Source organism: Podarcis pityusensis (assembly GCF_964106645.2).
Source record: "Podarcis pityusensis genome assembly, chromosome: Z".
Lineage (NCBI taxonomy): Eukaryota > Metazoa > Chordata > Lepidosauria > Squamata > Lacertidae > Podarcis > Podarcis pityusensis.
Window position 1 is genome coordinate 34853883 of NC_138044.1, and position 23424 is coordinate 34877306.

Sequence of the window (23424 nt, forward strand, 5' to 3'; positions counted from 1 at the left end):
GTCAGTCTTTATATAGCCAAAATAGCATCATCCGTGCACAAGAGGGAGATACTAGCAGATCCAGGTAAAACTAAGCAGGGGCAGAATTGGTTCCAGGTTCCTGGGAACTCCTGGCACAGTGCTGCCAATGGACCCACACCCACCCTCAACACAGATGCAACATCCCCCCACCCCAGTGTAACCACGCAGTATTTGTTTTCCTCTCTCTTCAGCTGCTGCCCCCACCAAGCTCATCTCCCATCTATGTTGGTCGCTCGTCATCTTAATTTACATAAAAAGCCTCAGTTTATAGATCTATCACTGCTACTTGCCCAGTAGGGGACCAGTGGGGAGGGTGGTGAATTTCAGCACATCCCCCTGGGTTGCTATGGAACCCTCTGCGTCCCTGGGACCCTTCTCTAGTGCCCAGCTTGGCTGACTGCTGGCACATCCATTCCATCTATTCCAATTAGTGTGTTGGAATAACATGCTATTAAAATTTTGTTGCAGTAGCTGCCCTCCCTGCTCCCTGAGTCCTCATTACTCATTCGTTTTAAATTTTTCCTTTGACTTGAATGTTGTTCTTTGACAGTTAAGTATATAAGTCACTGATCACATTTCTTTTTGGCTGTTAATGGAGCTTTTCTATAAAAGATGCAACTCAGATCGGCTGCTTACGCTCTAAGTAAATGACAGCTCCTCTAATCAGATTACAAGTAAGAGGGGGAGAAACCCGTTGAGATTTTATTGGGTAACAAGCTGTTTGAGTTTTGATTCTACCAGGAATAGAAATTAACAGTGCTAATAAATGTTCCTGCTAAGTGACTGCATTCTCTGCAAATGGAATATAGAGCCAAAAACACCTTTTTAAAAACTAGATTTTTTTTTCTGATTTGCAGAATTTAGTTCAGTTATGTAGTTTCCTTTTGTGTGCCAGCACTCTGGGTTCAACTTTGTAAAGCAGATGAGTCACAGAGAACAGAGTTTTGTGAGCAGAGAAGCAAGCAAAAATAAAATAAAATCATCACTTGAACACGGTAACCTGCAAGCACAACATATTAATCAAATTTTTATAGCTGAACTGTGAGCAAAACGGCACCCTGATGGTTAGAGATGCTTTTCCTCTTTCTCCTTCCTGGAGTTGTTATCTTGATCACTCGAGGGCCTGACAGGATGTCGGGGACAAGTAATGCTAACTTGCATCTATGTCGAGATGCAAAAATGCTTTCAATCACCACCTCCAGAATACGTTTGCACCTTTAAAGAACTCATTTCTTTGCCACCATAGTTGCAAACTGGGTAGCTCTGGGCATTTGTTAGACTTCGAGATGCACTGTCGAAAATTATGGTGTTGCAAACATTTGACACAAATGTTGTGTGGCAATAGTTGTCAGGCACAGAAACCTTCACCTCAGGAAAAAAAAGAAAAGAAAGTACAAGGCTACACGAGTGTGCAAAGGCCAGAAAAAAAATGACATCTTTCTAAATAATATAGGGATCCTGAATTCAGTGAAGATGGGGGGGGGGGAAATCCTCTGCTGAAAATTGAAGAAGGTTGATGCTGTGTAACAGTTAGAGCCATGAAAATGCTGTTGCTTTCTCTTGGGATTGATAATAATTTCAAAAACAGCAACCACCCTATTATTGTTTGAAACTTTGGAATGGGATTATTAAAGCCATTCTCCCAATTAGCAAATTCAACCACCACCCAATGGTGGCTTCCTACGCAATCATTCCCCTGACAATAGTAACTACAAGTGAAACCTGCAACACAATGTTGCAGAGTGGCAGGATCCTGTTCAGGATTCCAGCAAGCCATTGCACTTTCCCAAGATACTCCATTCCATCTCTCCTCCCCACCTTTCTATTTATACCCCTGCTCAACAGTGAGTTAGCAACACATAACAACTATCTGTGCTCAGTCATCATCAGGCTGTTTTGTGTTTTTTGCTCTATAGAGAGATAAAGAGTCCCTTACTTTTCCTGCCCTGATCTGGCCTTAGTGATCCATGTGACGGTCACCTCCAGACTTGACTACTGTAACTCACTCTACATGGGGCTGCCCTTGAAGTTGTCCTAGAAACTCCAGCGGGTGCAGAATGCAGCGGCGAGGCTCCTTACGGGGTCCTTGCCATGGGACCACATTCACCCAGTGCTTTTACAGCTGCACTGGCTCCCAGTGGAGTACAGGGTTAGGTTTAAGGTGCTGGTTTTGACCTTTAAAGCCCTTTGTGGCCTAGGACCCTCGTACCTACGGGACCACCTCTCCTGGTATGCCCCGCGGATGACCTTAAGGTCCATAAATAGCAAGGAAGATTAGCCTCAACCAGGGCCAGGGCCTTTTCAACACTGGCTCCGGCCTGGTGGAACGCTCTGCCTCATGAGACCAGGGCCCTGCAGGATATGATTTCTTTCCGCAGAGCCTGTAAGACGTAGTTGTTCCGCCTGGCCTTTGGCTTGGAGTCAGCCTCATCCTCTCCCCCCTCTTTCCTTTTCCTTCTGTGATGGAACCCCTATTTGGGGACTTCCCTGGCTTTTTTCTGGCCCACGTAGGACCAGTCTGGATAGCTGGCCTAGGTGAAGATTTGATGTTTTCTCCCCCCAAACAGTTTTTGATCTGGGCTTCCACTGAAATGAGGCTGCATTTTAAGTTGTACTTTAATCCTGTTTTTTAAGTTGTATTTTAATCAATTGTTTTTATACTTGATGTTAGCCGCCCTGAGCCCGGTCTTGGCGGGGGAGGGTGGGGTAAATAAATAAATAAATAAATAAAATTTATCTTGGGGTCAGCTGCAGTTCCAGATTTGAGAGGGCCACAGGACAAGATACCCAGAGCATTAGCGGAGGAACGGGGGGGGAGCGCACCGCCCCCGGCGGCAGCATCCCGGTGGAGCGCCATTGCAGGATGTGCACCATGCCCCTGCGGGCAGCATACCACGCCCCCAAGACGCACGCTGGTCATGCCCCCGCCTGCTTCCCCCTCCGCCAGAGCTTGAAGCTCCGCCACTGACTCCGCCTCTGTTCCTTCAGTCTACATACTTGTCTTCTCCTCCAGTCCCATCCAAAGTGACCACCGGGAGACAGTGCAAGGCAACTGAATGATGCAGCTCTGTTTCCCTACTATGGTCCCTGCCACACTGTCTCTCTTCTTTTGGGTCGGGTATGTGGATGTTTTGCTTTCTGTTTGATTGTCATTATTTGCAGTGCTGTTTAGAGCAGTGGTGGGCAGCATGAAGGGGCAGTGCCACACACCTGACCTCCCGGCAGCAGGTTCACCATTGTTTATCAGATTTTCTGTTGCATACCATTTGACCATCCTGGACCTTTCAGTCATCATCTGACACCCCTTCTTCATGTGCCCCCTCCGCCAGAGGAGTGGCAATACAAGATTGGGCCTTTTCTGTGGTGGCTCCCCATTTGTGGAATGCTTTCCCCAGGTAGGCTTGCCTGGCATCTTCATTACATATCTTTAGGCACCAGAAAAAGACATCCCTAGAGTCTGGATAGCTGAGTTGGTTAGAGCATGGCACTGATAACACTTAGGTTGCAGGTTCAATCCCCGTGTGGGACAGCTGCATATTCCTGCATTGCAGGGAGTTGGACTAAATGATCCTCGGGTTCCCTTCCAACTCTACAAGTTTATGATTCTCTTCTCCCAGGCCTTTGGCTAATTAAACAACAACAACAGGGAGGGGTGGGGCAGTTGGGATATTGGTGGAGTCCAGAGGTGCCAAATTCGAGCCGTTGGTGCATCACTGCTACTTCTCCCTCTTCCCCTCCTTTCTGGAAAGTAGTAGCAAGTTCACTGCTGGGAGACTATTTGCATGGCAGAATACCTCCTCACTGACCCTCCTGGTTTCTAGGTAGATATGGATATTCTGTATCATTGCTCTTGTTGAATTTTGCTGTTGGCTGCCTTGTGCATCTCATCGTCAGGAGAGAACAGACAGGATACAAAGAGTGTAATAAACAATACCCTGTTACTTAGCTGACCTGCCACATGGCCCCAGTGTAGTTTTGATGAATCCTAGCCTTGATAAAAGCAACAGTGGGAAATGGGTGGAGGCAGGGGAGGAACTGAAAATATTTATAATTACGGATATTCAGCTTTCCTAGCTGACCAGAAGCACAGAAAATCTAACCATATTTCCTACGAGGGAAATGGATCCTCAAAGGAACTTGCCTCTGTGGAGCCAGTGTGGTGTAGTGGTTAAGAGCGGTAGTCTCCTAATCTGGGGAACTGGGTTCGCGTCTCCGCTCCTCCACATGCAGCTGCTGGGTGACCTTGGGCCAGTCACACTTCTCTGAAGTCTCTCAGCCCCACTCACCTCACAGAGTGTTTGTTGTGGGGGAGGAAGGGAAAGGAGAATGTTAGCCGCTTTGAGACTCCTTAAAGGGAGTGAAAGGCGGGATATCAAATCCAAACTCTTCTTCTTCTTTTATATCCGCAGGGTGGCCTGATTCTTGAAAATGCCACAGTTGTGCTAAACACGATTTGAGATTGCATATGAGGGAGGAAGCAGTGATAAAGGACTTCTCATGCCATAATGAGAACCAGTCACAGGGCTCCATTTTATTCGTCTCAAATGCTTCAGAAAATTGGGTTTTTATTAAGTTTTTGCACCTTAATTTCCTCTCCCCACATTCCTACAAAGGATTATTACATAAAACACTGGTTTAAAAGCTGCTGCACAGCCGGAAGGAAGACAGTCTGTGCAGTTCAAGATGTTTTATTGGTTTCTGTGAACATTAGGCATGGTGTTCGTACCGGCCACCTACCAGGAGACCGAGACAAGGAAAAAATTAAGTCTGTGTCGCAGCAGTAATAATTAAAAGGTTTAGCAGCATAACTTTCCACCCCCTCTCCCCTCTGACCTTAGGTTTAAACTCCCCACCACCACCAAGGTTTGCTTATCTCTAATTTTTTTTGTCACTACTTCCAATACCCTTCCTCGTTCCTATTCTTTTCGACTTATGGAAAGCTTAATTAAGTTTAAGTCACCTTTGGTGCACCTTTTAGATCTTGAGTTTTTGTTCCCCTCCTTTATTTTAGGGTTGCTTTAAAGCTTTTTCCAACCTCTATTCCATGTAATATAGAAAACTAGTAGTTATTTTTTTCCAACTGGCCAACCCATCATTTATTAAAAAAACTGGGTTGTTGGTTAAAAGCCCAGGGTGGACACTTGGTGTTTGATCATTGGTTTGATCATGATTAGGAGATTGAAAAAATAGATATAATATAATATAATATAATATAATATAATATAATAATATTTATTTGAAATCTGTAAACCATTTCATTGTCAAACCTCTAAGCAGTTTACATAGAAAATTACCTATATTCATTTATGAAACATGGAACAGCCTGAACCATAAAAACATCACAAAAAAGACTGGGGCTGAAGTAAGTCCCACGGAATTTCTGAGAGGACATGTCTAAAATCACACTATCAACCTAGTACAGTCATACCTTGGGTTAAAGACGCTTCAGGTTGAGCATTTTCAGGTTGCGTTCCACAGCGACATGGAAATAACGGAATGGGTTACTTCCGGGTTTGGCCGCTCGCACACGCGCAGACGCTCAAAATGACATCATGCGCAGAAGCGGTGAATCGCGACCCGTGCACGCGCAGACGCAAGTTGCATTCTGCTCAGGATGCGAATGGGGCTCCGGAACGGATCCCGTTCACATCCAGAGGTACCACTGTAGTGCTTGCCTGAAATGTCTGTCTGCTAAGGGAAATAGACAGTGCATATCAATATTGCATATAACACATGCATGTTTGCACATGGATGCATGTGTGTGGATACATACATACATACATACATACATCTGCTGAAAATTGCAGAAGATGAAGAGGCAAGAGAAAATGAAGGGAAGAAGACAAAGCTTTTGTCGAAGCTTTCTTCCCTCTGGCTCCCGTTCCTGATCACCTCTCTCTTCCTTCCCCTGTCACCTTGAACCCTTAGTACTTCTACCCTCCCTTCTGCTCCTCCCATTTCTTCTCTTCCTTTCCTTTTTGGTGGCTTTGAAACCTATCTTTCAATTCACACCTCAGAAATTTGCAGTTATCTAAGTAAAGGGTACACAACATACACATTTTAGAAGGAAGTATCCATACAAGTGTATATATTAATGAAAATAACTTGTAAAAATGCAGTATGTTAGGGGGGATTGCTTGTATAAATGAGCATATTAGGAATATGGGTCAAATAAATTAATAATTGTATTCCTCCCATTCCTCCCAAAGAGCCCCCAGGTTGCAAATGCAAAAATGTTAAAGCAATAGAAGTAAAATAAAATGAACTTATTCAAAACATTTGAAAACAATCACATATCCTCACAGGGAGCTGCCACTAAGAAGGCCCTACTATGCTCAATGCCAGCCAGGCTGCAGCCAGTGCAAGCACCACAGACAAGGCCTCACAATAAGGCCTGAGAAGGTTGATATTGTGCTCCTTTAGGTATATATGTGGAGAAATGAATGTTAATGAGGACATTTAAAAAATGCAAACTGCTGCAGAAATGTGGAGAACCAAATTTAAGATTGAAAAAAAGAGAAACAGAGAGAAATCAAAACTTACAAATTCATCAATTGCTTTTTATCAGTAAATATCCCCAATCTGCCATTTAAAATGGTAGGCTACATACCAATCCATAATTATATCTGCATACGAATGAACACTCATTGTGGCATTCCAAGGCTTGTGCTCCTACTCAATAGTAAATGCTCATTTGTCTTTTGTTCTGTTTCCTGTTGCCCTTTTATAACCATGTTTGTTATTGTTTCTGTTATCAGTGAATTGTTTGTAATATTTGCAGTTACTTTAGAAAAGGCTTAGAGAAGTTGTGTGCAAGAAAAGTCTGGAAAGCAATTCATACCCTCACCACCACCCCACACAGAGATATGGACATTTAGCAGTCCATCTGGATACACATTGACCTTTAGTGTGAAATGATGGAAATAGGGGTGGAAATGGGTCAGTAAGTAGCATTAAAAGAGTTTTGTTTTGAAGCTTATCGCCCTCCAGTACTAAAGTAATATGCTTTACCCTTTGCTCACTCTTACCTTTCTAAGTATGTACATTTCACCACAGTTATCTCAAGCTGTCCTTATTCGCCCTACATTTTTATGCTTTCATTATTCACTATGGCCCTGTCCAGGCATTCAAAGCCTCACATGGTTAAGATTTGTGCGAGTGGAGAGCTGGGGTGCAGTAACCAGCCTTGCCCTTTGCATTATCTCCCTTCTGCTTGGCCCAACTGTCCTTCATGAGTTGGAGAGTGAAGGTCTGCAGTAGAGAGCCTCCTTGACTTATGTAGACTTCCCATGTGACGTAAAACCCAAAGCAGCCTGGGTTCTACATTGCCCAGGAGTGCCTGCTATTTATCTTCACCATCCAAGGTGTGATGAGGGATGGGTGTCGGTGATAAGGATACAGAAGGATAGGCATTGGCTATCCCTGCAGTAATCAGGGTGGTGAGGAGAACCAGGGCAAGAAAACAGAAACTGAGAGAGTGCTTTCAGGCAACCTCTTCTTCTGGCTTCCTTAAAGGAATTGCACTCTGTATTCAGAACTCCCTGCCTCTTGTATCCCCTACATGCCAAGCCTGCAGTTGTTGGACATCCTGTAATGAACTGAATGATGGATTTTGTGAGCAAATTGTTTTGCTTGCTGAGTGACTGTCACTCTGTTGTGATGTATATTTACAGGGAACATGTTTGTTTGCTTACAGTGGGGGAGGAGAGGATAAAAGGAAAGAAATCAATTTATATGTGATGGCATAAGACTGCTAATTTTACTAAGTGAACTTAATAGTTCCTGTAAATTCTTCCTGACACCCATTTTGCCTCCTTCAAAAGCTGCTGGATTAAATTGATGGCAGCACACACTATGGAACCAGGCAGCACCATTCCCCTCCTCCTGCTAGAAGCAAGACCATGAAAGGAGTTGAGCAAACTGTGCTAAGTGTGCCAAACCTAGAGGCTATGGTGTAGGGGGTGGGACGGATCCTATTACTTTGCATATGACTCACTTGTCCTTTGACAGGCTCTGGTCCTTGTCACTCAACCTCTTCAAACTCGCATGGGGTCAAACTACACATTATACTGAATTAGGGATGGGCAAATCTACCAGTTTCAATATCATGAATCCTGTGCAGATGTCCTGCGGAGGAATGTGAAGAACTTGCCAAGTTGGAATTAGGGAACCCTAGGGAGGGTTTACAACAAGGTGAAGGTGACTCTGGGTCACAAGAGATCTCTGATCCCAGGGAGGAGCCAAGCACCTGGGAGGCATAGATCTGAACCCAGGGAAGGGACCCAGAAGACTGGTAGTGGTTAGTCTCACCATTCTCCTGTCAGACTACTACCTTCCAGCAAGGAGCTGACTTTGGCTCCTACAGGTGAGATGGCTGAGGGCAAATCTGATATACAACCAGCCTCAACTCTGCCTTTGACACCACAAACACAGGAACACCAGCACTGGCACAAACATCCAGCCCACAAGAAGGAGTGTATGTTTCCTTGCCAAGTCCAGGGACTCCAGTCGCTTGCCATGCCAATAGCTGTGACTTCCTTGCTCTTCAAAAAGCAGGTAAAGGGAATGTGTTGCTTGATGGATCCATGTCTTAACTCATCCTTAGCTCATGCCTTTATTTTTTTTTATTTTTTTTAAATGATATTTATTGGAAAAAAATTTAGAATTACAAAAAAAAAACAAGGTAGAAAAAGAGAAAGAAAAAACAAAGAAAAAACAAACCACATCAAAGAATACAAGTTAATAAAAATAAAAATAAAAAAATATACCACAAACATTTAAAAAGAAATCCAATATTCTCAAATCCTTAACTGTCATTACCTTCTTTCTTTGACCTCCTCCTCCTCCCTTTTTTTTGTATCCTAGTTGTTAATTGTCGCAGCAAATCCTTTCCATATTTCATAATATTCTGTCATTACATTACCTTAATCTATTTTAATCTTATCTTACTATAAAAAAACCTTAAAACTTAAAACTTAAGTCTTATTTTTACCAATTTCTCATAACCATAATATTCTTACATAATTCTTTAAATATTTTTGCTAAAGCCAAATAATTTCGTTCCAACATTTTTCTAACATTCATCAATTTTATAAAAGAATCCTAATAAAAAAAGCACACAAAAACCCATAATCCAATCGTCATCCAGCGTCTCTTCCTCCTGGTCCCGGGTTTTGTCAGTCCTCTCTATCCCATCAGTCTAGCGCATTAACCTGGTAATCTTATATCCGAGGCCCTTAAGTCCCTTCCATGTCCCTTCCGCGGCTCTTCTTCATATTTATAGCTGTATTTTCCTTTGTCTCCTGCTCCTTTCACTCGTGGGAACTCCAGCTTAACAATGTTTTTGACCCTTCTCGACAAATCAGCCCCTTTTCCATAGTCCACACTAAACTCCATGTGGTATTTAAGAACATGTTTCAAAGTCCCTCCAAATTTAAGAGCCCCCACAACCCCAAACATCTCACGGCCCATTACCAGACTTGAAAAGTCCAAACATCCCTGCATAGGGGGGTCTATCCAACCACCCCATTTCCAAACCAAGCCAAACTTTGTCTTTCCAAATCTGGCTTTTCCCAAGTTCATTTGTCAAATCCAAGAACTCATGTTCCTGCTGGTCCGCAGCTCCCTCCATCTCTGGCGCCCGAGTTTCAGCAACATCCTCTTCCCTCATCTGTTCTGTCAGGGCACACTCCTGATTTGATTCCTGGGTGGGCTCCATATAATTTCCCACTGCCTGTTCAAAATTTCTAATCGCATCAGTCATCAAGTCCGTCTTCTCATGTAGCTGTTCCAATAGGGCACTTGTTTTACAGAGAGCACACAGCAGAGCTTCTGAATACATTGTCCTGCAAGGTCAGAAGTCTATTCCCACGATCGTAATCTGTAGCAGCTGCAAGCTCCCTGATTCAGAATTGGTTACAGTTTCACAGGCTCCCTCTAGGGGAAAAACTTCTATTTGTTCTTTTCTTTTAAAGACAGATCTAACAACAAAGTTTCCTTTTTCGGATATTTTGTCAATATTTGTTCCTTTAAAATGCGAAAGGGAGCAATGGAATCACTATGTTTCTCTTCTTTTAGCTATCTGTCAAAAACGTTTGTCTCTGGTCAATGAGCTTAAAAAAAAAAAGTCAGTCCTGACACCCCGCTCCAGGATCAAGACGGTGGAAAGTTACTTTGCTTAACACTCACTTCTGCAGGTTTAAACAGTCCGAAAAAAATCCCCCCTCTTCTCCTGCTTCCGAAGGGGGTTCAACAATGGTGAAAGTTAATCCTTTACAAGCGATTTTCTGAACTCTAGTTTGCCATGTCTTTGCTTTAATCTATCTACAAAGAAACGGAAGGCTGACTTCCTGTTTAGACCTTCCTGTTTCAGTACCAAATTGAAATAAACTTTTAAGTCCAATTTTCCTTTTTACTCGCAATTCCTTATTTAGAGTCCAATTGTCCGAAATTTAAGTACTCACGGTGATTGTTTTAAAAGCCAAATTGTCCCAGGAAAAAGGCAGCGCTCTCCGGCAACGGCTGTGCAGCTTCGCTCCACGGAAGAAGCAGTTGACTCTCAGCACCGCGCCACTTCCCCCTCTTCGCTCCAGAGCCCGTTAGTGGGTTCCTTTGCGGGTTGGGGGGCGCTAAAGGTGCCCGCCGAGTCCCATGGTCACAGGCTTCATCCGCCTGTGATTTTTGAAAGGGTCCCCGCTTCGCCGTAGCGGGAAAGACCCGTTTTCCGTGGAGCTGGTCCCTCCAGATCAGAGGGAGTCCGCCATTACCGATGGCGCCACCCCGGAAGTCTCCTTAGCTCATGCCTTTAACCTCTCATGCACCTGATGATTCCTGTACAGTGGTACCTCGGGTTACAAACACCTCGGGTTACAAACACTTCAGGTTACAAACTCCACTAACCCGGAAGTAGTACCTCGGGTTAAGAACTTTGCCCCAGGATGAGAACAGAAATCGCACAGCTAAAGTGGTACCTCAGGTTAAGAACGGTTTCAGGTTAAGAATGGACCTCTGGAATGAATTAAGTACGTAACCAGAGGTACCACTGTAATCTGTAACGGGCGTACCTCATGTGCCAATGTGACCTGAGGATTAAAGCCTTTGCCAGAACTGGAGTCGTGAGTTCAAATTATTTAACTGCAGGACAGGATTTCCAGGTTCTTTTTCATTTTGTTGTATTCCTAAATTTTCAGGTATGAAGTGGGTCTGAAAGAGAAGAAATAGATGGTGATTGTGTGTATCTGTGTTATCAACAATTGTCAGCTGTTTTTCCTTTTCCTGTTATACACTTCTCTAATTCTTATTGAGAAAACTGCACAATATAGCTAGGTTTTCTGAAAAGGGTATTTTAAAAAAGCTGAAGAACGTTACGATCCCTCAACAAAGTTTTAATCAATTTTTGGCTGAGTTAGATGTGTGTCAACTTATCCATTGTCTTTGAGACGTCCACTATGTTCTTTCACTACCTGCCATCCTAGGACGGTCAATTACCCTCACACCTTTAAATCATACATAGGATTGGTCCAGAGAAAGGAAAGTTTTGACAAGCCAAAGGCATTCCAGGCTCTGTGGAACAACTAAAATGGGAAGAAAACTCATTATTTTTGTGAAAGCTGGCAACTGGTTCATAACCTACTGGGCCCTTATTTTTCTCTATGTCACTTTCCAAATAAGGGAAACTTGTAGAGAACCAGTATAATATATATTTTTTATCTTAATGACTACCAACCAAGGTGGTTCCAAATTGTGTGGGAATTTGAAATGCATTGGTTCTAGTTAAAATTCATTCCTTCCAGCAGATTGGTAGTGGTTCCACCCAAAAGAACAACAGATACATCTCACCATTTTAGGCACTGCATAGTAAAATGACAAATACATTGGTGCAACTGAGAGATCCAAGCGGTGTTTTTTCTCTCTCTCAACAGAATCTGTTAACAATTGCTATGCTTAACTTGGCTGCGGCTTCTTCTAAAGACAATGAAATGGAAGATATTCATAAGAGATTGTGCAGAAAGAAAGTCGTTTCCAGGTGAGCTTAGCAACCTGTCAGATTGTGAGATTTCATATATAGATAAGTTATATGAGTCTGGCCTGGAGAATTATATGGGAGGAATCATAAGATGGGGAAGAGAGGCCTTTCAACCTTGCAATAGAAGGGCAGCATAATCATTAAGGCAAAAGGAAAATGGCATTCTTCATGCGGGAATTGAGGTGGGGGGGCTGTCTCCAATCCCCAAAGGAAGTTTACCTGCCCAGACCCTATTGAGCCTATCAAATTTTAATGGGGATATGGTTTAAAAATAAGTTTGCTCACAGTTTCTCTTGCAACTGATGAAGTGAGTTCCTGTATTTCATATAAATGTTATATGGTCCCTGGAGAGAGGCTGTAGATTAGTGATAGACGACAAGTCTTGCATGCAGAAGGGCCCAGTTCCAATCCCTGGCTAGAAGGATCAAATAATAGATGAGTTGAAAGCCCTCTAAGCTGGGCTAATTAGACAAATAGCAGCTTGTTAACTTTCTTAAACTTACATTGTTTCTCTGAAACGCAACCTGTTCCCTGCCCAAGCCCAGGTAGATAGACAGAACTGGGGGTCAAATGCATAGATAAACTAGGAGGACAGGTTTGGATTTGTTAGCCACTAGGGGATGTTCTGGAAGAAGTCAGGCCTGTGCAAAACATGACCTCCACCAGAACATGACCTGACTGCTTCAGCTTAATAGAGAAGAGGTTTCAATGTGACTTTTAAACTCACTGCTGAGGGAAAAAGCAACAGGAGCTAGGGATAAGGATAGGTAGGTATGCCAATTTTAGTTTCTTTTAGCTTTTAGGTTTTTTTAGTCTTGAGTTCAGTTCTCCACATTTTCACATCAGTTTGCAGTTGTCATTTTTAATTCCTCATGGAAATTCTTCAACATTTTAGTGCAAATTTCACCCAATATTTACCTGTCTGGAAACTGAATTTTGAAGGATGGCTGCATCAGTTTTTGTATCATTCTGGAAAGTACAAATTAGGTAATGTAATTAAGTAAGTTTGCCTTTAGATGTGAGCTGAGGATGTGATTCAGTTTGGACTGAGGCTGAAAATGTTTCTGAACATCCAAATGGAAATGGATGTGGTGGGGATGTGCTTCTCAACAATTAGTTCTGTGTCTGTTCATTGTCACTCGTCTAGTGATCCCTCAAGGGTGGAAGGATGTGTCTTGTTATTCCTTGGATCTATAGTTTTTAAAAGTTATGTTTATTGCCATGGGGGGGGGGACAACACTGACTCATAAAATGCATGCCACCGGGGGTGATGTGGACCCTTCCATCTTTGCTTCTGCTTGGGGGCTGTTTGTGATTTATACGACCAAACTATCTCGGGGTTGGCATATTCCCACTAAATACGAGTTTATTTGGCAACATTCATGAATATTTGGCATGTCTGGTAGAAGGAAGAATCTTGTATTGCACTAAGGAATATATTTTAAGGCATTCATTCTTTTTAAGCTTTTTACAAATATTTTGATTATCTTATTATCTTGCAATTTTATTTTTCCTGCTGTTAAGTACAGACAGGGTGAAACTACAGCACTGGCAGCTAACTACAATGACCCCTTCGGAATTTTTTCTCTCTATTAAGGCCACTTACTTTTAAGGAAAGAGCTGGTGCTGTGATTGCAATAACTTGTATGTGATATTTTATATGTATGTATTGTATCCTTATCTGCTATTTAAAAAAACAACAACCCCCAATGCCATCTGTTTTCGGGGAAACTTAATAATTTTAAATATTTATAATTTGCAGTTCTGAAAAATGGCGTGTTTTGACTAACTCTTAAGAACATAAGAAAAGGCTGTTAGATCAAGCCAGTGGTCCATGTAGTCCAGAATCCTGTTCTCCCAGTGGCAACCGGATCCCTTTAGGAAGCCTTCAAGCAGGGTATGTGCACAACAGCACGCTGCGCATCTGTGAGTCCCAGCAACTGGGATTCAGAGGCATACGATTTCTGCCAGTGGAGGTAGAACATAGCCACCATGGCTAGCAGCTGTTGATAGCCTTGTTTGTTCTCCATGAATTTGTTCAATCCTCTTTTAAAGCTATCAAAGTTGGTGGGCATCACTGCCTTCTGTGGAAGGGAGTTCCAGAGTTCAACTATGAAGAAGTGCTTTCTTTTGTCTGTCCTAGTGTTATGAGAGAGAGACAGACAGAGAGAGAGAGAGAGAGAATTTTTATCCATTTCTCGATGCCATCCATGCTTTTTAAAACTTCTGTCACTTGTCCTCTTACCTAGGTAAAGTAAAGGGACCCCTGACCATTAGGTCCAGTCGTGGCTGACTCTGGGGTTGCGGCACTCATCTCGCTTTATTGGCTGAGGGAGCCGGCGTACAGCTTCCAGGTCATGTGGCCAGCATGACTAAGCCGCTTCTGGCGAACCAGAGCAGCGCACGGAAACGTCGTTTACCTTCCCACCGGAGCAGTACCTATTTATCTACTTGCACTGGTGTGCTTTCAAACTGCTAGGTTGGCAGGAGCAGGGACTGAGCAATGGGAGCTCACCCCGTCACGGGGATTTGAACTGCCAACCTTTTGATCGGCAAGTCCTAGGCTCTGTGGTTTAACCCACAGCACCACCCGCGTCCCTTCTTACCTACTACCTCCTACCTATTTCCCTAAACTAAAAAGTCCCAGATGCTGCAACCTTTCCTCATTGGGGAGTCACTCCATCCTCTTGACCATTTACCATTTACAGAACCTTTTCCAACTCTGCAATATCCTTTTTGAGTTGAGGTGACCAGAACTGTACACAGCATTCCAAATGCAATTGCACCAGAGATTTGTATAACAGCATTATGATATTGGCAGATGTATTTTCTGTTCCTTTGCTAACGATCCCTCGCATGGAATTTGCCTTTTTCACAGCTGCCACACACTGGTTTTGAATTGTCTTAATTGGTATTTCTTTGTGATTTATATTGTAATGGCCATTGGCTATAAACAATAAAGATCTGACGGACTGACATTTGGAGTGGGTTGACAAATATAGATGTTTACATGCTAAGGCTAGAAGCCTACAAGCCAAAATGTGGGTGTTGGAATGCTTGGGCTTAAATAAGATAAATATCAGGGGTGTGCAGCAGCCAGAAGATTCATATTGTATCTGTAGCATTTGGAAGTAGCCCGAGCTGTTTTGGATTTGCTCTGTGACATTCCAATTCAATTTGTTATTTGAATCTGATCTTTTAACTCTAGCAATGCCAGACTGGTGACTTAATGCTGGGAACATAGTAATGCCACTCCCCACCTGATCCATGTGTAGGAAAGTGACCTTGTAGCCAAAAAGAAAATCAAGGAGGCATTCAAGGACGAAGTATACATTTGTTGTAATGGCTGGTGTTGTTTTGTTGTCGTTTAGTCGTGTCCAACTCTTTGTGGCCCCATGGACCAGAGCACACCAGGCACTCCTGTCTTCCACTGCCTCCCGCAGCTTGGTCAAACTCATGTTGGTAACTTCAAGAACACTGTCCAACCATCTCGTCCTCTGTCATCCCCTTCTCCTTGTGCCCTCAATCTTTCCCAACATCAGGGACTTTTCCAGAGAGTCTTCTCTTCTCATGAGGTGGCCAAAGTATTGGAGCCTCAGCTTCAGGATCTGTCCTTCCAGTGAGCACTCAGGGCTGATTTCCTTAAGAATGGATAGGTTTGATCTTATTGCAAGAGTCTCCTCCAGCACCATAATTCAAAAGCATCAATTCTTCAGCGATTGGCCTTCTTTATGGTTCAGCTCTCACTTCCATACAACACTACTGGACTGGGAAAACCATAGCTTTAACTATACAGACCTTTGTTGGCAAGGTGATGTCTCTGCTTTTTAAGATGCGGTCTAGGTTTGTCATTGCTTTTCTCCCAAGAAGCAAGCGTCTTTTAATTTCGTGACTGCTGTCACCATCTGCAGTGATCATGGAACCCAAGAAAGTAAAATCTCTTAAAATGTAAAATCTCTTAAAAAGTAAAATGGCTGGGACTTCCGGGTCAGCGCCATCGGTGAATGGCGGAGTTCCTCCGTTCGGAGGAACGGGCTCCGTGGAAACTGGGTCTTCCCGCTGCGGCGAAGGTGGGGACCCGCTAGAAATCCCAGGCGGAGGAAGCCTGGGAACGTGGGGTTCGGCAGGGCACCAGGAGCGCCCCTCTACTCGCAGAGAATCCCATTTAGGGGCTCCGGAGCGAAGTGGGGTGAGAAGCGCGGTGCTGTGAACTGACTGCTACTTTCACGGAGTGAAGCCGCACAGCCATTGCCGGAGAGCGCTGACTTTTTCCTGTGGACAATTGGATTTAAAACAAGTACCCGTGAGTAGAAACGGAAAATTGGATCAAGAAATTTCTTAATTTGGCAACGAAGCGGGAAGGTTCAAAACAGTAAGTCTGCCTTCCGCTTTTTGTATATAGACTAAAGCAAAAACTTTGTAAGCTAAAGCCTGGAAAGCTGTCAAAAAAGTCTAAATTTCCTTCATTTAGAATTACTGAAACCCCCTTGGAAGCAGGAGAAAAGGGGGGGAACCCTAGCAGGAGAGGGAGTGAAGAAGGATAAGTTTCCACCGTCTCTAACCTGGGAACGGGGTGTCAGAGACAGAAATTGTTGGAGAGGTTCATTGACTGTCAATGGAATATTTTGACAGATAGCTAAAGAAGAGAAACAAGCTGATTCCAATGTTGCCTTTTGCATCTTAAAGAAACAAAATATCTGAAAAATATCTGAAAAACGAAAGTAATTTTCCTTTGTTGGACTTGCCTAACAAAAAAATGGATACAAATAGAAATTGCCTCCTCTAGAGGGAGCTTGTCAAATTGTTGCTGCAGTACATTTGAGGGCTCAACAGATGTGAGATTAAGACCGTGGGAACAGGCTTTTCTGACCTTGACTAAAGATGAGTTGGAAAGAAGAATGGGTGCTTGCCTTATGCAAGACAAGTGCCCTGCTGGAACAGATGCATGAGAAGATGGACTTGATGAATGAGAAAATGGATTTGACTGTTGCAGTTAATAACTGTGGGCAAACAGGGAATATTGATACAGAAATTATCCAGGGACCAACTCATGAATCTGTACTGACTGGGCAAGTGCAGAAGATAATGGAGGAGGATGCGGTTGCACCCCAAATAATACAAATGGAGAGTCCCGAGGCCCTACAGGAGTATGAGCCGCTGTCATTGAAGATTGAAGTTGGGGTGGGCCAGGGGGCGTCTGGAGTTGAGGAGGTTCCCAACGTTGGAGAGACCTTGGAATATGTTTTTAAATACTTTTTGGACTATATTGAGGATTGTGGGGAGTGGAACTGTGGGGAATGGGTGGGTTTGATGAAGGGAGATGGAGACAATTTTGGCTTGGAATACCCCAGAGGCCTACCCCTCAATGAGAAAGGAAAGAAACTAAGAAAGAGACCAACAAAAGACAAGGAAAAGGGCAAGCATAAACAAGAAGAAGAAGAATTGCAGAAGGGACATGGAAGAGACTTAAGGGCCTCGGACATAAGGCTTCCAGGTTGATGGACTAGATGGAATGGACAGTAAGGACTGACACGATCCGAGACCAGGAAGAAGGGACGTTGGATGAAGATTGGAAGAAAATTTATAAAGAAAATTTTCTATTTGGGGAATTGGCTAAAAATTAATGAATATTAGGGAAAATGTTGGAATGAAACTATATGACTTTAGCAGAAATGATATCAGGAGTAATGTATATTTGATAACTAAGATTCAAGCTTTAAGGTGTTTTAGGGTAAGTTAAGGTTAAATTAATTAAGGTAATGTGAATAATAGAATACGGGGAAAGATGGAAAGGATTGGTTGAGTTAATTATTAGATTAAATTAGGTTAGGATAAATTTTTTAACAAAAATTGAGAAAGATGGAAAGAATTTGCTGAAATAACTAATTAAACTAGAATACAAAAAGGGAGGTGTGAGGAAGTCAATGAAACAAGCAAATGGAAGTTTTAGATATGTAATTTGGGATTTGTGTTGTTTTCTTTTTTCTTTTTATCTTTTTGTTGTATTGTTGTATTGGTTTTTGTGTTTTTTCTTTTTTTGTCTATTATAGTGTTGTTTTTTAATGTTTTTTTCCTTCTTATAATTCTGAAAACTACTAATAAATATTATTTTTTTAAAAAAATAATAAAAAGCAAAATGGCTGGTGTTAGTTACCTTCAAATATGTTCAATAAATGCATGCTCCAGTTTCAACAAATGTCTAGAGTGCTCTGCCTGAAGACAGTTGACAAAGGAACCAATCCGGGGGGATGGACTCGGCCTGAAGTGTTGCCCAAGACCTGGTGTGAGGCATGTTGTTGGATCAGTGGTCACAGTGCTATCAAATGAAAAATGCAACTTCTCAGAAATGAGAAGTTTAGTAAAATGGAAGTTAAAAGGCAAAGCTTAGGGAATTCCTGAAAAACCAAAGTAATAGAAACTCAGCTAGAATATATACCACAGATCAGGAAAGTTACCACCAGATCCCAAAAGCTATGACCTCCAACTAACGTAGCAATCCTAACTAAAGAAAGCGGAAGTACCTCACACCAATGTAAGTTTCCCCATTCTAAATGCTGCTTAGGAGTCTCTGGGTAGGGCTACTCCTGTCTGAGCCAGCAGGTGATTGTGGGTGATTGTTTTGAGGAATGGGTCATAGGTCACATGACTGAGCTGAATGGGGTTTGAAATAGGTGTAAGTACCTCCTTGCCCCATCTCCCCCACACCACTCCCCTCAAAACACTCCTTTGCAGAGGGGACTTATGCTGATATAAGTTTTGCCTGAGCCCCAGTTGAGCTGGAGTGAGGGATTTATGCCAGCTGAACCCTATACCTTCCAAGTGCCCAGGGGAAAAAGGGACACCCCACCTTTTCATGCTCGCACTGTGCACTCACCCTGACAAAAGTTCTTTTTGGGGGTTGTGATGTCTCGTGGTACCCAAAAACACATAGTCCCCAACAACATTTTGCATTGGAAAAAGTTGGACAGTATGGAACCCTGGCTCAGCCAGGTAAGCCCAGGATCCAATGAATCTAAATTTTCTCATCCCAACATATTTTGGGTTTGGATTGCACTGTTAAGATTGTTTGAAAAGAGAATGAAACTGATAGCTTTCCACTGATAGCTTCTAATCATGATGTCTATATGCTATGCACATGTTTCAGAAGTACAATGGTTGGCCATTTTAGGACAGAGAATACTGGACTGGATAGGGGCCTTTGCATGGATCCAGCAGAGCTCTTCTTATAATCCAAGAGTGTTATGCCTTCATCCTATTGACCTGGTCCATCCTCTAGGCCAGGGGTTGCCAACTCCCAAGAGACCGCAATCTACTTACAGAATTAGAAACTGACAGTGAGCTACCCCCTTTTTGGGGGCTCAGGTCAAACTTGTTGAGCTTTTTTGAGGGAGGAGGAAAGCCCCAATTTTTGAGAATTCAAGCCTAAGCTCAAGGGGAAAGGGGGAACAACAACTCACCAACAGCCTCACCGAGTAAACTCCATCTTCCATTCTGCAAATAGTGCAACAATGGAGGGTGGGGTGAGGAGGCAGGGCTGGATTCTATTTTATCAACGCTAAGGAAAGGGACCCAGCAATCGACCACAATCTACCAAAACCTCCTGGGGATCAACCAGTAGATCACGATCAACCTGTTGGACATCCCTGCTCTAGGTCATCAAACTTCTGAAATTTGAAGCCCAATTTTGAAAACCCTGACTCATTCTTCATCTTATTAGCATTTCTGTCTTGCAACCAGAGTGAGCCCATGCAGAGATGTCTATGCCAATATTTTGATTGTTAGGAATCCAATGACTTTGATAATTGAGGGTAGTTATTGAGTTTATCCCAAATAGCCTTCTGCAGTGTATGTAAGGAATTTAATTCTGTGTTTAATTTAATTGTCAAATGGAATCCATGGTTGTTGTGGTTTAAAGCATTTATTAGCACTTAAGGATGGGGGAGCTGATGGTATTGATCCTTTGTACTTAAAATAGCTGAAATGATCAATTTTGGGTTGTAAACCTGAGATATTTCAATGCATTACCTTAATACTCTTTAAGCATGGCCAATTGTCAATCTCATTAACCCACAGAATGAAGTCATTTCTTACAAACAAAGCATTGATTGGTATTATATAAGAATGTTTGTCAAATCAAAATTCCCCTTTTGTGCTTAACCTCTCCTACAAGGCAATCCCATACATTATCTCTCATTCTCTCAGATTCATTGATTTTGTTTCTTGACCCAACCTTATGACACAAGCAGCATCCCAGCAGAATTTGCATTTTAAGGATATCTTTTTTGGTGACAGTGCAAAATAGGACTCAGTAGATTAGAGATTTTCAGAAATGTAATTTTCACTCCAGATTTTCAGCCCCACCTTTTATATTTAGAAACTTTCATTGCCTGCTTGAAACTAATATTTAATTTTGAACTAAATATATAGAAATATGTATGGTCTATATAGGCTATAAATAATAATTATTTTCAGAAGTACCAAAGAAAGAAAGAAAATAATCTTATGGAGTGACTACAAAAACTACTTAATGAAGACTGAACATGTGGAGGGCCAGCAAATGCTGGCTGTTGATAGCAGTGGGGAAAGAAAATTGGGGAGATGAAAAGGGAGTGTCCTGAAGACAAACACTCCAGACTGCAAGATTTTGTTGCAGGTCACACATGTAGTTTTCAAATAAGTGTGGTAACCAGTGAGGTAACTCAGTGCTGGTTTTACTGATCTGTTTGGCTGATAGGTGTGTCAGAGAGCAGGGGGGCTATTTTTTCATTGCTGTTAAAATTGTTTTATTAATGGGCATCTCCACAGTCCGAAAACATTCCCCGCAAGCAGAACCTCCTGCTGAGGTTTCCTGGAGTTGAAGAAAGTATGCAGCATCCCAGCCAACCATGGTGAGTTCCAACAGACCAGTCCTACTTGTTACAATGACAGATCAAAGTGGGTGACAGCAAAACCAAGCTCTTCTTGATTGAAGTCACAGTAGTCCTCCAAAGGAAATGACTACTCCAAAGTGATCATCCATAGTGAGATTTATTCAGTCCTTGGCTTTCCTGGGTCTGACAGACTTTATGCTGCAGATCTTGGAGCTACCTTGACTCCTAGAAGAAGAAGAAGAAGAAGAAGAAGAGTTTGGATTTGATATCCCGCCTTTCACTCCCCTTCAGGAGTCTCAAAGCGGCTAACATTCTCCTTTCCCTTCCTCCCCCACAACAAACACTCTGTGAGGTGAGTGAGGCTGAGAGACTTCAAAGAAGTGTAACTGGCCCAAGGTCACCCAGCAGCTGCATGTGGAGGAGCGGGGAATCGAACCCGGTTCCCCAGATTACGAGTCCATCACTCTTAACCACTACACCACACTGGCTCTCATGCTAGCATGCTCCCAGCTTGCTGGCAACCTGGGGATGAGCTGTGGTTCAGTGGTGGAGCATCTGCTTTGTATGCAGAAGATCCCAGATTCAATTTCCAGCATCTCCAGGAATGGTTGGGAGAGACCACTATCTGAAACCCTATCTGAGACCCACCAAAGTCAGTGCAGAGAGTGCTGAGCCAAATGGACCACTTGATTTAATATAAGACAGCCCCTATGTTTCTAGCTATGTCACCAGTCTCAGTGTGGTCCAGAATAGAGCCTCTAGGCTTGTGCAATCTTCCTATCCTATAGCTGAAGCCTCTTCCAGTTTTCTGGCTTTCTGTGGCTGCAATTTTCTAGGCAGCAATCTGGAAGTGTCATCATCTCACCCAACTCTCACACCAGCTGCCCTTTTTTTCTAGCATCTACTTGCTGGTTTGTGCTCAGGTCGCATTGCAGCCAATTTCAACCTAGGCAGAGAGCCAGGGACAAAGGTATAGCACAGCTCAGCAGGCATCCAGCATGGGCACCCCCAAGGTGGGCACATGTGGAAGACTGGAGAACCTGGCTACAGATGCCATAGTCTTCCCAGAGGATGGTCTGATGGGAAGGCAGCATAAAAATGTTTCAGTAAATTAAATAAAGCATAAATGTTCTGCTGCAGCCTGTACCCATATAAGAAAAAGAATCGTGTGCTGGTACAGGTGGTTCAGTAAATCTGAGCCTAGGCTTTGCACATGAAAACATTTCTGGTACTGAATTTGATCCTCAGTCGCCCCCACTAACCTCTGGTTTCTCCCTGCAAGTCCTCTCCCAGTGTTCTGTGGCTTGGAGGTTTTTAACTGTAGAAGTGCTTGTTCTGTGATTAATGACACATGTATAATTGGTGACACACACTGTACCCTTCTGGGAAGAGTGGGAAATGGTTTTTCCCTTACTATGATGGTTTCATTCAGGGAGAGAGGCAAAGTACATCATTTTGAGGTTTGCTTTCATGCACTAAATGAAAAGGCAAGAATCCTAGGAGAGTAAAGTGTGGGTTCACTTTGGCCAACACTGTGCTCTAAAGTTTAATTGCTGCAAGGTTTTCTGTTAAACTGGTTGTGTTAGTTCTCTAACCCTCCAGAATGAAATGTATTTGTGGGGAAGGTAAACAAGTTTGCTTGCAACAAGTTTGTTTACATATCTTTTACTGATATTACTGATTCACATTAATTTAGTGAGTAGGGTGGAAGGGGAAGAACGTGTTTTAGAGAGAAAAAAGTAAAGTGGACAAGGAAATGTATTGGTATGGATTTATTTACTTTTGGGTACTGGATTCCTTCTTATGACAGACATGGGACCATTGGGTATTGTAATGAGATGGTGGGGTGGGGTTAGAATGGTCTATCAATTATCCCCATCCAATTCGGTGACTGATGGTAAAAAAAAATGCAACAAATGGAGATAGCAAGCAGATTCCCTTTTGCTGGGCAGACAGACCTTCACATAATAAAGACATGGCCAAGTATAAGTGATTTGTGATTGAAGATTCTTCTGGAAGATAGTGTATCTTCCTCCCACCCTTCCCTTGGCAAGATGTGATGTCATCAAATAGCCACTCTCTGTGAAAGAGAACAAGTCCATGTTTTAAAGCCCCATGCCTGAGCATTTTCTCTTTTTTTGCCTTGTCACTTTCCCCATGAAAACATGCTCTTTAACATTGAATCAGAACAAATGGCAATTCAGGTTTTTCATGGATTGCTGTTTGCTCCTATTTAGCACTAAAGACTGGGTTTTCATTTCACTTTTAATTTGTATACCACATTTCTATATTATTGTACACAATATTACTATTTAGAAGCTGAAGAAACAACAAAATAGACAGCTTTCACGTGGAAAGCACTGGTGGAGGGGGGAGGAATACTCAGACATGGCACTCTAAAGAGTGAACATGATAAAACATTACATGCAAAAAGCATAAGCAGTCTCCAGTGATGTCACTCAAAGGAAACTAACCTAGAATCAGTGGTAGAACCACTGAAAGCCATAA

General features: G+C 42.8%; 2 long non-coding RNA genes across 3 annotated transcripts in view; one reads left to right on the plus strand and one right to left on the minus strand.

Annotated features, from left to right (window-relative positions):
• Window positions 1–3012: 3012 nt before the first annotated feature.
• LOC308468382 overlaps window positions 3013–23424 on the plus strand; it is a 64983-nt gene continuing 44571 nt past the window's right edge. Inside the window, exons 1-3 of one of the 2 annotated variants that reach the window (XR_013981621.1) lie at window positions 3013–3139; window positions 11943–12046; window positions 13063–13625. This is a non-coding gene — a long non-coding RNA (uncharacterized lncRNA). Of the gene's footprint in view, window positions 3140–11942; window positions 12047–13062; window positions 13626–23424 lie in introns of those variants that run through there. The other variant, XR_013981620.1, reaches the window with a different exon arrangement.
• Window positions 13766–18377, minus strand: LOC308468386. Its single transcript, XR_013981626.1, has 2 exons — window positions 18201–18377; window positions 13766–14185 (listed from the first exon to the last, which is right to left on the minus strand). It is a non-coding gene; the product is annotated as an uncharacterized lncRNA (long non-coding RNA).